The sequence below is a fragment of the Ixodes scapularis genome, unplaced genomic scaffold (genome assembly GCF_016920785.2).
Source record: "Ixodes scapularis isolate PalLabHiFi unplaced genomic scaffold, ASM1692078v2 PGA_scaffold5__190_contigs__length_132052651, whole genome shotgun sequence".
In the NCBI taxonomy this organism is placed as follows: domain Eukaryota; kingdom Metazoa; phylum Arthropoda; class Arachnida; order Ixodida; family Ixodidae; genus Ixodes; species Ixodes scapularis.
The window spans coordinates 66526564-66543515 of NW_024609880.1; positions in this window are offsets into that span (position 1 = coordinate 66526564).

Below are 16952 nucleotides of genomic sequence, written 5' to 3' on the forward strand. Positions count from 1 at the left end.
TATTATTTACGTTTTGAATGTTTTTAACTGCTTCTAAAAGGTAACTCACTAACCAAAAGCTCACCCGTTCTTTATTTTCTTTTAAAAACCCAACCAAAAGCTTACACCTTTTTTTTTTTTGTTTTGAGGGAAAAGGGGGAGGGGAGGGGGGGGGGGGTGTTAGGCGAGTGTAACATGGCCTGGGGCTAAAGTGCGGACGCGATGGACATTACACCATTTTTAGGATGCTGCTTCTTCCACCTCAGTCCGCCAAGAACGGTGAACTAGAAGACATTACACTCTAAAAAATGCCGTGCGAGTTCACTTATCCGCGAAACACTCAAAGAGCCAATCTCTGCGACTTACGCAATCAGCTCAGCGAATGATGAAGCGGAACATCTGTTTAGACCTCAAAATTATGTCTGCGCTGTGGCATTACGCAATGCAAGCCTGACGCTTTACATTGCGCAATACAACAGCGCAGACTTCATTGTTAGGCCTAAACGGATGTTCCGCCTCATCATTCGCTGAGCTGATTTCGTAGGTCGCAGAGATTGGCCCTTCGAGTGTTTTGCTTGTAAGTAGACGCGCAGTCATTTTTAGAGTGCATTCTACCATTGCGAAAAGGAGCGTTTTGGTAAGAAAATTTTATATCCCATATCTATATCGCAGCCCGGGTCGTTTTGTCACTCAGCTGTCTGGAATGCTGTTGGGCCTCCGTGAACAATTTGCTAAGAAAATAGCTTAACGAGCACATAAAGGTTAGGCACAATGTCTCTTCATTACTAATGCATGGGTTTTCTTGGGGTTCTGAAAACTATTCGAAGTGAATTGCTAAGAAAATAAAATTGTTTCCGTAATTGTGCGTCGTAAATGAATTTGTAATCAAGGATTATCTCACGGTGTTGTCTAATGGAAACTGAAGCAAAACTGTATTCTACAAACATTTGAGTTGCGAATCTTTTAAAAATATTTTGCAGGTACGGGAGTTTCGCCTTTTGGACAAGTACAAGACTGAGGACCAATTTAGAAAGCTGTGCGTTACGTTGGATAGGCTGGCGTTCTTTCCACCACAGGTTGTGCCCGAAGGACTGACGTACATCAGGGAAAAGTTTACCGGTGACATCGGCGAGCTGCTGGACTACTTTGATTGCACTTATGTCAAAAGCCCCTCCCGCGTTACTTCTGCTCCTTCTCCTGCGGCCGTCCAGAGCGAATTCTTCTCTTTACCTGACTTTGCACCGACGATGACCAGAGTTTCCCTCGAAACGGTGGAATATGTCAACACCACCTGAAATAATCAAAGCCTCCGCATCGCCTCCTCTCCCTTCCTAAAACATGATCACAGTCGGATCGCGCTAACTCGGCTATTGGGCGCGAGTCCAACCTTCTACGCAGTGATTGGACACGAGCCTCGGCCGAACACTGACGCAGCACTCGTACCCAATCTGAAGCCTCAATCGATCTGACTGTGATGACGGTGCGGAGGCCTTCTGCTTTTCTAGGTGGTGTTTATTATGTACGATGCCACTTTACAAGATGAAGACCGGACGAACAACGCCTGCGAGGGATGGAATAACGGGTTCCGAAACCGTGTCGGCCACGCCCATCCAAGCGTCTGGAGGCTGATTAAATGCCTGCAGCAAGCCATTGCATTGCATCGTTGTCAATGCAGTGACACAAGCCCGGAGAGTTGAGCCCCCAGTGAAGCGGGTGCGAGAAACCACTTTGTGCCTGCAGAACCGTCTGAAAAATATTTGCGAGGGGTTCCAGGTATATACCGAGATCTACAAAGACTGCTGGGAACTGTAGGGCCTGCATTCGCTTCTAACAAACAAACTTGTGTACACTCTAATTAGCAAACCATGTGCCTGCCATATTTTATTTGTCGTTGCATTTTAGTGTAGCACGCATGCACCTAAGTTGTCCGCGCTCGCGTTAAGACTAACATGAAATTTTCTCTTGGTTAGCTTTTGTCCGGGTCTGTGAAAGAATAGTGGAGCTTTTTCCGGTGAGCTCTTGTCCGCGACTCCGTAAAGATGCACAACTGGGTCGCGTGACTGGACTGGCATATTAACAATCTATAAACGTAACCGGAATACTGGCGAGCCTTGAACACACTCCACATTCGTTTCAATTGTAATTTTGATTAAAATCGTCGCTCGTTTTTACACACCTGATATGGAACAGAAATTTGGGCCTTAAATATAGCGAAGTTTAAAATCGTTTATTGGCGAATAAAAATGCTTTCACTAAATCAATTATATTTTTGCAGTGATAATAAAAGTACATACTATCGGTACGATCTAAATAACAAAAGTGATTTATGTTATTTTTCAGGCGAAGAAACAAAATGCACTCGCGTTTTTTGCATAGGGGTGATTTCATTTGATATCGTGCAGGCAAAAAAAAAATCGAACTTTTAATTTCGCTGAAAAAAAAAAAAAATGATATGGGGACGTCTCTAAACACACAGTTGCCACAAACCGCAAGTTCGTCGGATTTTTTTTTTATTTCAAAGTGGGCGCGGCGGAAAGCAGTGTTTTTCACATCCGTCGTGGGTCGTATGCTCCCGAAACCTTGGATTTTCAGTCTGCATCATAATGTCTCTGTGAGTACCATTAAAAATACTTTAATGTCATGAAATAATTTTAGGCGCTTTGCTTTTTTTCCCCAAAAAAATGTAAAAAAACGCCCCTTTGGTTAATTGTTGATCAACTGTGACAAATATATGCTTGCGATCCACTTGGGTTACATCGACATTTTTTATGGTGATGTCGAGCCCAAAGGACGCTCTTTATAAATGCTATGAAATCACTCAGCTGTGTAAATTTCCTTTGCTCTACGTTAAAGTTAGTATTATGCAAACAGCAAAAAACAAAAAACAAAAACTAAGATTGAATTAAAAAAAAAAAAACATTTTGCATTATTTTTAATTTTTTGCTAAAGTATAGGTATGATAGTCGTCTACTAAAAATACCAAGTTGAGAAAGTGTGCATTTTGTTTGTGTGCTCTATATTTAAGCCTCAATATCGTAAATAAAGATATGTTTGTATGGCTCGAAACGGACTTACCAGTTGCGCGTCTTTATAAGCTTAAAAATATTCTTGCCCCTTTTCAACGTTCTCAGATAAAAAATAAAGTAGTTCCACCCAGTTATACTTATTCCTCATTTAAATTTTATCATAGGCGGCAAGCTACATTGGAGCAGTTCAAACTAGAAAGCAACACTTCTTAACAAGCCAGCAGGCGCCGCAAATTTTTAAAGTGTAGAAATTTGCAGACGTCGTATTGATTCGGGGCCCTGACTGGCCTATATGACTGGCCTAAATTAACGTCCCGCTCTTTCGAAACCAGCAGATGAACACAACCTTTCGCGCTCGTTGTGCGAGATAAGACGGGCCGTGACAGTAAAACGAGCAGCGAACCCTGTGCCGCGTGGAGTGAAATGGCACGAATGTGGCGTTGACACGGCGTACAGTGACGACCACTCATGAGGAGTCAGTCAGTCAAAGTATTGAAGCAGCAAAAGCAAAGGAAGGGTTGCCCAGGAGGATGAGGATACCACGGCCTAACAATATCGGCGGTCAACAACAGTACATGCCAGCAAAAATAACGCCGCACGCGCGCTAAAACCGGCGGCGCGGGACGACAATCCCGCAGACGCACGAATGAAGATTGACCGGTTCCAATAGGGGTGTGAGCAAATCTTGGATCCAACAATCCGTGCACCCGTGAAACGATTCCGCGTATTTGCCCAAGCTTCCAGTGCCCCCTCCTCTCTCTCTACCACGTATAAATCGAGGGAACGTGTGGAGCCACAAAGGGAGCCGCCGTCTAGTTCCCGAAAGTAGGCCCGTTTGTCGTGGTTCGTGAAAGGACAATCAAGAGCCTCAGATTCGCCCCGTGGGTTTGCTCCTTGAGGAAAACAACAATACACAGCCCGGGCATCCTGGACCATGCGATGATGACAGAGAAACCAGCCGACCTTATCCCTGAAACGGCCCTGCTCTATCTCTGCTTTATCCGCGCGGACCTGATAGCACCGAACAGTTATTTTGTTTGGAAACAGCAAAGCACGGAGGCTAGTTGCGTCGAAGCCTGCCTCCCTGTTAACGATAACCGTTAGTGAAGACTGGTCTGTTCCTGAAATGAAAAGTTGGCGCTGGCTGACGCGTTCTTGTGGAAAAGACGAGGGGAGAGATGGAGTTTGAGTAACTACCTCGAAAGCTCCTTTCCCCATATGGAGCTTGAGGTATGTTACGCCTGGGTTGCCTTCTCGTGCATAAAACTGCGCTGCTCGAATATCGCACATCTGATGCCGCTGAATGCTCGAGGCAAAGTTCTAATAAAAAAGACGTTGTGCGATTTTTTTATTGACGGTCAAGAAGCATTTGTCACTAAGCGGTTTTTGACACGATCCATTAGCGAACCTTGTAGGGAATTCAAAGCAGCCCATCCAAAATCAAAAATCGGCTCACCGAAGCTTTATTTTTTTTCGTCCCAAGTGGGTGAAAAAAACGCCCAGTTTACGAAAAATGCGTATGCGTTTGCTGCGCTAACTTCTTGCTCTTCCTTACCTCCTTCTCAAATGCAACTGGACGGTCTGTGACTTTTAAGGACGTTCAGAAGCTGCTCCTGTGTGAAGCCCTTCGAAAGACTGCTTCCTGCTAGAATGTAAAGTCCGCTCCAATAAGAGGTAAGAGGAAGGTGTCTCTTGCTATGCTAGAAGTCGAACTCGAAGACGAACTGGAGTTGGCCCTCCGCGAGTGTGGCGGCGAGTTGGTTAAAAAACATTTGGGGGCCACGGCATTCCCCAACGAGTTTGAAAAGAAGGTGAAAAAGTATATTCCTCACAATCAGATCGGGTGCGCTAAAAAAAAAAAAAAAAGTTATATATGTTTTGACAAAGCTCACGTAAAGCAACGCACTGTGATTTTTTGGACTTCAATTTTGCTGGAAACTGGAGTGTTCTGATCCAACGCGCCGTACAGAGATATGATTGGAAAAACAATATGGTGTCTACATTTACCGGCGTTGCTACGACCAAGCAAGGAACACTAATTTTTGGTGTTGTGAGCGACGACGTTTGCCATGACTCGGCACATGCGGTGTTTGCATTGAACATCACTGAAGAACAGCTGGAGGAGCTTCTACCCATTTTCTTTGAGCTCGTTTATGTTTCTGACGACGCTCCGAGCCACCTTAAAACTTCGGAAACAGGCACCAGATGTACGAGTTTAAGAAGAAAAATGTTGCGTGAGTCAGGTCACAAAAGAAGCTCGTGCGATGGAGTGGGCGGCGTGCTCAAGCTTCATGCATCAATTCATTATTTGTCAACTACTGCGTTGAATTCTATAACAAGCGCGCAAACCTTCATTGAAGCGCTCAGCCAGAAAATCAAAGGAATGTTTGCAAGCATGGTGTACGGCGCCAAAAACAACGGACAAAAGAAAGGACACACACACACAAACACACACACACACGCGCGCACGCACGCATACGCACGCACGCACGCACACGCACACACACACACGCAACTAACGTTCACCAGCTAGCTGAATTACAAGTTCTAGAGAATAATTGTTTTATGTCAAGGTTCGTGTTTCTTTTTTTTTCATTTTCATTATTTCCAGGTATTGTTAAAACGGTATATCATAGCATATGATCTAGTATAAATGCTTGTTTTATGCGGTTGATAAAAAAAAAAAAAGTCAGAGCATGCATTTGCAACTTCCGCATCTTTCAAGAGCACCAACCCACGTCAACGCACATGCAACAAATGTACAAATAAAACGTATCAAAAGAGCCCTGAAGTCTGTCATATTCAGTGCAAGTTAGGGCAAGGCTTATCCGCATTTTATCCAATCAGCTTTTTTTTTGGCGTTTTTTTTTTATTGATTTTGCTTGTCCGCCTTTAAAAAAACTTACTTGAACGAGTACATAAGAAGCACTACAGAAAAGTCACCCGAACTTTTCTGGCTATGTCAGAATTAGCGAGTTAAGTGAATCTGACTTCTCGGGTGGATGACAAACAAGTTAAACCGCAATGTCTGCAGTAAAAGGCACATCTAAATAGCTAGCAAAAGAGAACAAAGGAACGCTGTTAGCCAGAGTGACAGCACCTCAATATATGCACTTGAAAATGTAATACTGCCAGTGGTAAAGGAATTACGAGTTTATGTCAAACTATACGAAGCGTGAAGTCTGCGTTCCATCACTCCCTTTCGAGGGGTCGGACATCTGTGAAAGCCCACCGGTACCCAGACCCGATCCTCAACAATTGGCACACTCCTTCTGTTAATACTTCGACGGTCAGACGGCCACGTTAAAGGTTTCTAGAACGAACTCAATTAAAGATTTGACGAACCAGCGCTCGGCGATAAGCGCGAGATCACGAGCTAATTCGTCGATTCTTTTGAAGAAATTCGTTCTGAAGGCCTGTAACGTGCCCGTTTGACCGAAGTAATAAAACGAAGTCGGCGAAGAAAATGACAGCGATAAAAGGAGGTACGTCGTCAAGTGAACTGATGCCGCCAACCGGATCAACGGCACGAGAACCACTAAAGCGCTCTGAAGGTTATGCGACATGAGTTACGGCGTTCTCATATGTGACCGGGGACAGCCAGTATAGTGTATAGAATGGCTGGGTCAGGGTATTGTGGTAAAGCCGAGCACGGCGCGCGTATCTTTCACGCAGGATGACAAGGTGAACGACCCGATGCCACCTCTGCCGTACTCCAAATCTTCAGCGAGCTTAATAATTGTACCGTGCGTATGTCTAGACAGCGTGAATTGTTAGTCAGCCCCAGAGGGCGTACGCGGCGTCCCCGCTGTTAGGAGAAATTTAGCCAGCGCAGTATACCTCTGCTAGCCTGCAGGCTCTTTGACGTGCATCGCGCAGTAGGGGTGCATACACGACCCTGTGCGCCGTCAAGATGCTCATCCAGGTCGAAACGGGAAGGGGACAGAGATCCAAGCCAGAATCTTTGCATGTTCTGCAGCGGGAGCTTTCACTCGCACGGGCTCCGAGCACCTGTGAGCTCAGCTAAAGCATGAACTCGGCTACCACCTCCACGAGCGAGTTTAGAACTGCGCACATCTTGCAGGATAGACTAACATCCCTCTCGCACGGGCCTTTTAAAGGGACTGTGCAACTAGAGCCACTCGATATGGCAGCGTAGCTGCCAGAGTAGCGCCACTCTTTTCTCTGTGCCGCCTCTCACCGCGATTGGTCACACGCGGTACCATAGCAACGAGCCGAGCTGGCTCGGTTTCCGTAACAACTGAGTGACGACCCGTCACGTGACCTCTCAAGAGCCGTGATGTCATCGGTAAGATGGCAGCGCCCAGAGCTGGTGGATGCGAGTTTGTTCGGTGCCCTTAGTCGTGCAGGATGTGCCGCAGCTTGCCGACGATTTAGGGCTTCTTCGTGCTTTCTGACGTAGGCATAACGTGAAGATCTGAAAGAATGATACTTTATACCCTTTCTGTGCAAGATCGCTCTGGATATTAGCACCTGTGCGAGAGCATCATTAATATCGCCTTAGCGGTGCTCGGGTTTCCGGATGTGTTTGAGGATCGATAAGACATTTAGCACGCAATTTTTGCATTCTCTTAGCTTGATTTGAACGTTGGAGTGTCTGAGAATCGATGCGAAATGTATGCGTCGCATGTTGGGCCTTCGGGAATTTGTTTTTGCCCCAGGTAACCGCGTGATCACAAACTTTTAGCGAGGAAGCTTTTGCGATGTTTACGTTTTATACCAATGAACCAGGGAACCTGGGTTCAATCCCCACCCCTGCCCGTTTCGATCTGGATGAGCATCGTACCGGCATGCGGTTGTGCATGACTACTGCGCGGTGCACGTTAAAGACCTATAGACACCGGCCAGGCTAGCGGTTATTAGCGGCGAGATGTTTTGGTGGCGCCCTCCTATGGTTCCCCCTTGTGACGTCATTAGCTTGCGAACAACAAGTTCGATGGTGTTTGTAAATAGCATGGTGGAAGCCTGAAATCATTGCGCTCTCAAAGCAACACTGTCAACACCGTCGAAATTAGAGTTCTTTCATTCCTCTTATTTCCGTCGATGGCATACCCTTTCCGACGTCATAGTCAGCTTTTGGGCTAATCGTGGAAGGCCGACCACAGCGACGCTTTCGGTCGCGCACGTCGCCAATACTGCATTGGCTAAATTGCTCATCTACAGCGGGTGACACCCTTCACAACTTTAAAATGGCTGACCAACCAACTACAACTCCCAAGTATACTAATCAACGATTTTACGATATGCGCAGCGCAAGTTCGTCTGCTTCTTTTAGTAGGGGTTCTGGTGACGTCAGAACGCCGAGCTCTGATTGGTTCTGAGTAAAAAATAGTGGGTAGACCTCAAATCAACTTGCTTTTAGGTCTACTCACTATCCTTCAATCGGAGCCACTCAGATCTCGGCGTTCTGACGTCACCACAAATCCTGCAAAAAGAAGCAGACGAACTTGCGCTCCACATAGCTTTTAGGATAACATTTTCGCATTTTTCTAGCTTCCTTTGAAAGTCTGAATTTCTGAGAATCATAACGAAAGGTATACGGCGCGTGTAGGGCCTAGGGGAAATTGTTTCAGCCCTGGGTCACCGAACAATCACAGCATTTTTTAGCGAGGAAGCTCCTGCGATCTTTAACCTTTTTTACTAATCGCCAATTCTACGAATTGGCAGTTCTGAAGATTTTGATATAACTTGCTTTCGTTGCAATAGCTTGCATTTGATCGCAGTGTTTTTTGGTTTGTTTTTCAAGTGAAAAACTGGCGTTTGCTCAAGTGACATATATGAAATGTCCTGCTATATGACAATGCATCAACACATACTATTAAAGGGGCCATGAAACGAATTTTGGGTTGGGATGAATGATTTTAAAGGGGCGATGCAACGATTTTTTTGTATTTTGCACAAATACCGCTTAGAACGGATCCCTGAAGTTAATGACCGGTGAAATACCCGTTCGTTTTTTTCACCACACGCAATTGAAGTCGCAGAAAAAAAATAAAGAAAAACAAGCAGAGTTCACCCCCTCAACTCGCAGCCAGAACAAGCGGCCACGTGATCTGTAGCCGATTATATGCCGCCAATGTTGATCATAGCCACGCGCTGGGGTTTTCAAGGCACAGGACTCGCGCTGCGTTCCAGACATTGTTTTGGTTCGGCTGTTCTCGTCATTGCAGCTATTGGACACAGGACACTACCCGAATGCTTCTCGAGCTATAGATTATCACGAGCCCAAATCGAGTGCCCACGCGATGCTCGGGTCCAATCTATGAGCCGCATTCAGAAAACGTCACTGGGCGGTACTGCTACCGCCCAGCTACGTCATTAGGTTTTGCGAAGGAGAGACTGAATGGAAACGCTCTGTTTTATCCTCGAAATTACAGCACAACAAAGGAGTTTCTTGGTCAGCGGCGGTGCGTGCGAGTATCCTTGAGTCCCACTAGTGCCACTAAGCTAGTGTAAAGTGAAAAACATTCCAACTGAATATTGTTGCACCGTCCCTTTAAACTTAGATGCTCAGAGGTGTGTTCGTCTTTGTAATTAACAAGTTACAGACGTATTTATTTCTCACGAGTGTAATATTTATTTTCTGTAGCTGGGCCCATTTTGTGCTCCTTAATGTCAGTGTGCTATGACGTTATCATCATATGTGTATGGTCCTAAATATCCTCTTTACAATGCCTACAAAGGTCAAAATGACGTCAGCCGACCCCAACTCACGCATTGGACACGAAAACTGCGTCGCGCGGATGTATGCGCTCGTGAGCAATCAATTCTTCCATGGATATTTGAATTCGCGTTCCTGGCGAATGAGTGCCGTGACGGAACTTATCATTACTTGCGAATCCCAAGTTCTACGGTGTGCTTAAAAAGCACGGTGAAAGGTTGGGGTCATCGCACCGGTGCCCTAGCATGTCACGACTGCGTGATTTCACAGTTCTCTCTGAGTTGAGGATTACAGGTAAGGAAGAAGAAGTTTAAAAATAATCTCGTGGCCCCTTCAACACGGATATGTGTGCTACAGCAGATGAACATATTGACTTTTTGAATGCCGGTAAACTTCCGAACGACCATTTGGCCTGTCGGCAAGAACACATCATATCTGGGGGGCTATGTTGCGCTTTTTGCACTCCCAGGAGACTAGGGAGAGGGAAGTGACGTCAATGACACAGCAAATGCAGATTGGATGTTGACAGAAGAAAACGAAATCAACACCCAATCTGTGTTTGCCGTGTCGTTGACGTCACTTCCCTCTCCCTAGTCTCCTGGGAGTCTGAAAAGCGCAACATAGCACCCCTGGCGTCCGTCTCTTTTGATGGCGTCAACGATCCCCTAGAGACCACCATGCCGCCCTTCTTGGTTGAACCCCGTCGACGTCGCTCCTCACCAGTCGGTGAGAAAATCTCATCTTGAAGGGATGATCGGGTCTTGAAGAAGTATGATGCAAAACATATATACTCGCTCACTATGGGGCAGTCGAGCAGCAGTCATGTCCTGAGCCAATCGTCCTGTCGTGGCCGGCGTAATCGGATTTTGTTCTATTGGAGCGAAGTCCGAAAGTAGTAGGACGGTACGTTCGTCCCACGAAGCGGCCGCCATCCCGGCGGCGCCGAAAACCACTCGCCTTGTCCGTGCACGTACGATACCATAGCAGCTCTCGTCGCCCGACAGTCCCCGGTCTGCAAATCGTCCCACTTTTCAGAAAAAACAGGCACCGTTCCTCCAGAGGTTCTTGCCGTACCGCGATGCCAAGCGTCTTATACCACTTTATAATGAACGAATGGAGACATCAACTAGACTACAAAGGTTGCCGCCCGGTGTCGCTAGAAGCACGGTTACCATGGCAACCTCCCAGGCCCAAAATGGAGATCACTATCTGAGCTTCTGACGTCGTGCATCTAGATAATTTTCCGTCGTGTCGCTACTCTGGCAGCTACGCTGCCATATAGAGTGGCTCTATGTGCAACGACATTGGGTAGGAATATTTCTTACTTAACACCAGCATCCTGGCACTAGTGGGACCCAAGAATACTCGAACGCAACACCACTGACCAAGAAGCGTCTTCGTCGCGGCGGAATTCAAAAGATGAAAGCGGAGCTTTTCTTTCAGTCTCGCCTTCCAAAGCCGCCCTTTGCTCCTACGAGAAATTTGATGACGGAGCTGTGGGGACAATGGCAACAGTGCGATTCCCGGGAATGCGTCATCGAGCTTTGCGGTGACGATATTCAAATGCTGCTCACACAGTGGACGAGAAGACTGCGTACGCATTCGACCTGGCCTAGTGACAATCAATGCCTCGACATGCATTCAGGAAGTGGCCAGTGTCCAATCGCTGCAACGGCGACAATAGCCGAGCCATAACAATGTCTGGAACTCAGCGCGTGTCCTGTGCTTTAACCCCAGCGCGTGGCTATGATCAACATTGGCGGCATATAATCGGCTCCAGATCACGTGGCCGCTTGTTCTGGCTGCGAGTTGAGGGGGTAAAAGGTGCTCCTTTATCTTTAATTTTTTTTTTGAACTTTTGTTGCGTGGGGTGAAAAACGAACGGGTGTTTCATAGGTGATTAACATCAGGGATCCGTTTTAAGCCGTATTTGCGCAAAGTACACAAATTGTTGCATCGCCCCTTTAAGCGCCATTTAGATCGAGGACTAAAAGAACAGGCGACGCGAACTGCTATAGTTACTTGCCGCAGGAGCTGTTATCTTGTCACCGTTTTGCGCCCGATAAGATCGCGACCCCAGCCGATAAGAGCGCCAAAAAAGGAATCGGAAAGCAAGAATCGCATGCCCCGCGTTTTGTAAACCCTCCTAACTAAAATACTTTTTTTTTTTTTTTTATAGCGCAGTTCTTAGGCGCCCGTTTCCGGGTTTCACGGCGTCGGCGTCAGCGTAACCGCGCCAAATTAGGGGGAAAATTCACGTCACGTGACCTGAACGACAATTCAATTCCCTGCTAAATTTAGCGGAAAAATTCAGTTTCTCCGCTAGATTTAGCAGGAAAATTGACGTCACGTGACCTCAACACCAATTCACTGCCCCCCTAAATTTAGCGAGGAATTAAATTAATGTTGATGTCACGTGACATCAATTTTTCAGTTAAATTTAGCGGGGAAACTGTGGGAGGAGGAGGAGGAGGTGAGGGTATGGAGGAAGAGGATGGGAGGGTACGCAGGAGGAGGAGGGGAAGGTACGCAAAAGCAGGAGGGAAGGTACGGAGTAGGAAAAGAGGAGAGGGAGGAAGGAGAGGGTACGAAGGAGGACGAGGAGGGGCATACCCTCCACTCCTCCTCCTCAAGAACTGCGCTCCCATTTCGGATTATAAAAATTTGTAAACGTCTTTTTTTTTTTCAGCATAATTGTCGTGACATACGCACATGCCATTCTGTTTTCGTAAGAGGTAATATTTCCGTTCGGAAATTGTTCGGTGCTAATTAAAATAACCGAACGCAAAAAAAAAAAAAATGTGATAAAAGATAAAATGAAAAAAAAATTGTATCGCAAATTGCTCTGCAATTGCGGTGCTATACGTGAAACGTTCTTGGTTTGGCGCTTGTAACCTCCAGGCATTTCTTCTCAAGCTGTTCCTCCAAGTCTCTCCACCCCATTGACTCCACCCACTCCTTTCCACCCCATTACCTCATTGACTCGTTGACCCATTGACTTTCCCCGTCGAGTCGGCCTGTGCCCACCGAGTGTGGGGAATGACGGGTAGCGGAGAAGCTTTGTTTACGTGTAGGTCAAGTGAGGTCAATTTTATCGCTAAATCTAACGTGGAAACTGAATTGGCGTAGAGGTGACGTTAATTTTTACGCTAAATTTAGTGGGGAAATTGAAGTTGTGTATAGACCTTTCCAACAAACGCCTTCTGCGAGCTGCTATCTTTTCTTACTGGACTGTTAAACGCCTTCTGAGCACGCGCAATAGCGCCTCTTGCGAAAAAGTCGTACGCCACGCCTGCGTAACAGTCCGGTGACTCGACATTTTTCGCCTGGGCGATAAGCGATGGAAAGGTCTATAGGTCACGTAGCACTAAGTCATGTGACGTTATGTTTTCCCCGCTAGATTTAGCGGCAAAACTGAATTGGTGTTGAGGTTACGTGACGCTAATTTTCCCGCTAAATCTAATTGTTGTTAAATTGTTAAAGCTGGGTTTTTTGTCGACCTTCTTCGCTCTGCCTTGGAGAGGTTTCTTCTCGGGGTTGAAGGCCAGCCCTCTGCCTCCAAGAAGAAAGCCCGATTTGCAGTCATCCCTTACGTGCACAATTCTGTTCATCGGTTAAAGTCCATCGCATCCCGGTTCGACACGAACGTTGCGTTTTCTTGCCGACTTCGCCTCCGGCAACTCTGCCAACAAGTCATCAAAAACCGCATCCCGAGTTGCTGCACCGTCAAACATGAAAAGAAGTTCATGTCATGGAGCCAAAAGACGAAGGTGCACACCCTTTTCTTGAGCTGCGGGAGCCTATGCATAGGTCAGACTCGCAGGTGCACAAATCACCGACTCCGGGAACATTACAATGAAGGTTCTAAGGCCTTACATGGTTCCTATCATCCCATAGTCATGCACACCCATTCCTGCACACACTGCAAGCCTCGTTTTGAGGGGACGAGAATATGGGGGGGGGGGGGGGGGGGGGGCATAATAGTATAGATATGGCCGGGAGATCATAATACTGAAATGTACCAGAGACTAGCCCAAGGGAAGGCCGGTAGTTTTTCTTTACATGCATGCATTCCGTTGCGCATAATCTGAAGAAAGTGGCACAGCGGTAACAATGTTCCGATAGTGTTTTCTGCACCAAAAAAGTCGGGGCGGCTATGCAGTAAAATCAACAACCCACGCCCGATCATAGATCCGTGTGATACCAAGCACAGAAAAGAGCACGTGGAATGTACGACTGACGTAGTTTATTAAATCCCCCTGACGTGTGGGTCGAGCCATGTGGGGCAATCTGGGAGGTGCTTGAATGACAGCACGCTAGAGCACGCTGCGTCAACAAGGGCGACACCGTCCGGGCATCTTGCGGTTTACTGCACCAGGTGCTCTTGCGCGCCGTCATTTCACAGCACCAAGATCTAGACAAATATAGAAGAAAAGTGTCGAGGGAATTACGCGAGGCTTTTTAGATGAAAAGTAGGGGAAGTGATTGCGTTAGCGAAACTTCTTTAGCCCTTTCCACGGATGAATATGAGTTATTAAAACGGGGGCTGGGAAAGATGATTGACTATTGGTATGCCTGTCGGGTATATATGTGTGTACTTTTCAAATAAACTATAACTTAGAGTGCGCCCTGTCCTGTTGTCTTTCTGTCTGTTTGTATATTTTGCGGCGCTTTTCCACCGTGAAAGCCCTTTTACAGAACATAAAGTCAATCGCCATGAACAGCGCAAACAACAACGTTTCTAATCCCACATTGCTCTTGACGAAAACTGAAGTTGAATTTCTGAATTCAAAGAGGACTCTGTCAACCTGACTTTGCATTTCATCTTATGTTATCGTACCTTTCCTCCTTCCACTCTCAATCATTTTTCCTTTCCTCAATTTTCCCGCATTTAATCAGTTGCTCGCTTTTGGAAATACTTTTATGTTCATTGCTGGTGAAAAGATGCGGTTGTGTCGTCTTCGTTTTACATGTTTATTGTTTCTTCAATATGACCCGAGCCAACACGCTCTTCGTTTATTAAATCTAGCAGAGAAACTTAACTTGAGTATAGGTCACGTGACCATGTCACGTGACGTCAGATATTTTGCTGAATTCAGCGGAAAACTTAATTGGTGTATTGGTCATGTGACATGAAGCCATAAGACGTCATCCTCCCCGCTAAATTTAGCGGGGAAATTCGCGGTTACGCTTTTTGAGGCTTTACTTCACTTGAAAACCAAGCCTATGAACAATATACGCTAAAAAAGACGGTACACTAAATTCAAAAATTCTTACGTTTGAAACCACGCTAACGAAACACTTGAGATATCCACGGAAATCCCTAGTGCTGACCAAAGTTTACATCCCTGCAGCGCGCCAGCTGCCTTTTTTCCACTGCAAAAAATTTGTTTTATCTACGACACTACACTTGGAAAACAAAAACGTAAAAAACTACCGGGCCAAAAAGAAAAGCAGACGTACGCAAACTTTTTATTACAGGCAGCACAGAAATTTTTTTAATATACTCGGTTCCGCCCGGACATCCCTACGTTGATCCTGGCATCGTGCCCAAAGTCAGGTATAAACACCGAGGCACGCAGTCTCGGGAATGCAACTGTCCTGACCGCGAAAATACCTCGCCCAGCCTCGGCGTAAGTGTGCGCCAAATCGAAAGGGCGTGATCCAATTGGAACACCACCTAATTCTCCGACCAAAAACGCACGGAATGACACAATCGTCCTCTAAACCCCCACGGGTCTGACTCCTTCGACAACACTGGCTTATATCAACGCTATACCGTCTCTCAAACCGAGCGACTTATCTGCACAAAAACGAGTCATACCACGTATATTACGATTCCAAGAAACTACGGAAGAAGACGACATCCCTTAGCTTGGGAAATTTCTTAAAAGCGCAAAACAGAGACGGACACAAAGAAAGGGACGCAGAAAAGCGCTTTTTTTGTGTCCCCTTCTTCGTGTCCGTCTCTGTTTGCACTCACAAGTTTCCTCGACATCATTCACCGACTAGCCCAGCAACAAGTCTTGTTAAACTCTATTTCTTAGTGTGGCCTCTTTTCTTTGCTTGGGGATCGTCATGATGTAATCCATATGGTTTGCTTAACTCTCAAATTAAGAGTCTCATTAAAGGTCTACGGCACTGCGCCCCAACGTAAGAATCCAGTGAGACTTTATGAACTCAAATTTACCACACAAGAAGACGTCCTTGCAAAGAGCGAGAGGAAGAAGAACCGCCTAATTTAGCCCGTTGTGGGAAGGACTTTCTTCCGTTCAAAAGGCGTGGTCAAATCAAACCCTTCGTGTAACAAGCCAGGCCAGAGTTTCGAATCGGAGTGGAACAGAAAATGTCGGTGGCACTTACGTGAGCGTTTGCGGACGGCCTTGAGGCGGAGTCCCTCGACAACGGAGCCAGGGCGCCGATCCGCTGAGTCCCGCAGACCGCGGCCAGACGCTCTTTCTCGCCGCCGACCGTCGGCGATGCAGCGCCACGGAAGAGCCGCGTTTAATTTTAGGCGCTCAGCCCGGTCGGCGGCGCGGGCCAGGGCCACGATTCCCAGCTCCGACTCCAAAAAACCTACACGCCGCGTGTGTAGAGGTCGCGCGCCGCAGAGCTCTGGCCTCAGGGAGAGAGCCACTCAACGCGCTGTGAAGCGAACCGCCGCCGTCGGCTGCTCGGTGGTCCGGTGGTTCGCTGGCACGCGCGGGAAGAAGGTAATCCTTTGTGGGGTCGAGAAGCGATTAATTCTTGAGCCAGAAACGTGTGAATCTGTAACGCGGACCATCAAAGATTTGGAGAAACTGACCATAAGTTAACGCAGTGAATCTGGTGCGACATAGGAGTCAGTGACGAACCTGCTCATACAGAAAGGTGTTCTTCGATTAAATTCGTTAGCTACTTCGAATGTGTTAACTAATATCTCGAGCGCGTAAAAGGGTCATTTAATACAATAATTATCTTCGCTTTCAACAAACGTCTACACGAATTCTTTTTAAAAACCCCAGGGATCCACAGAAAAATCTTCTCAACCCTGGATCTTCAGCGAACCAGCTAGGGAGTAAAACCGGGATAGATCACGCTGCGATAGCAGACGTCGTGTAAGAAATTACCATTACATCCACAAAGCTCTCAACGAATCTTCAGAAAATTCTCGAGAACACTTGAAAACTACGGCTGTATCTTCTTTGCAACAGTCCAGAACAATCGGCAAGACACTGTTCACGGCGGCCAGGGCTTTCAGTGCGTAATAGATGACATGGCTCGCG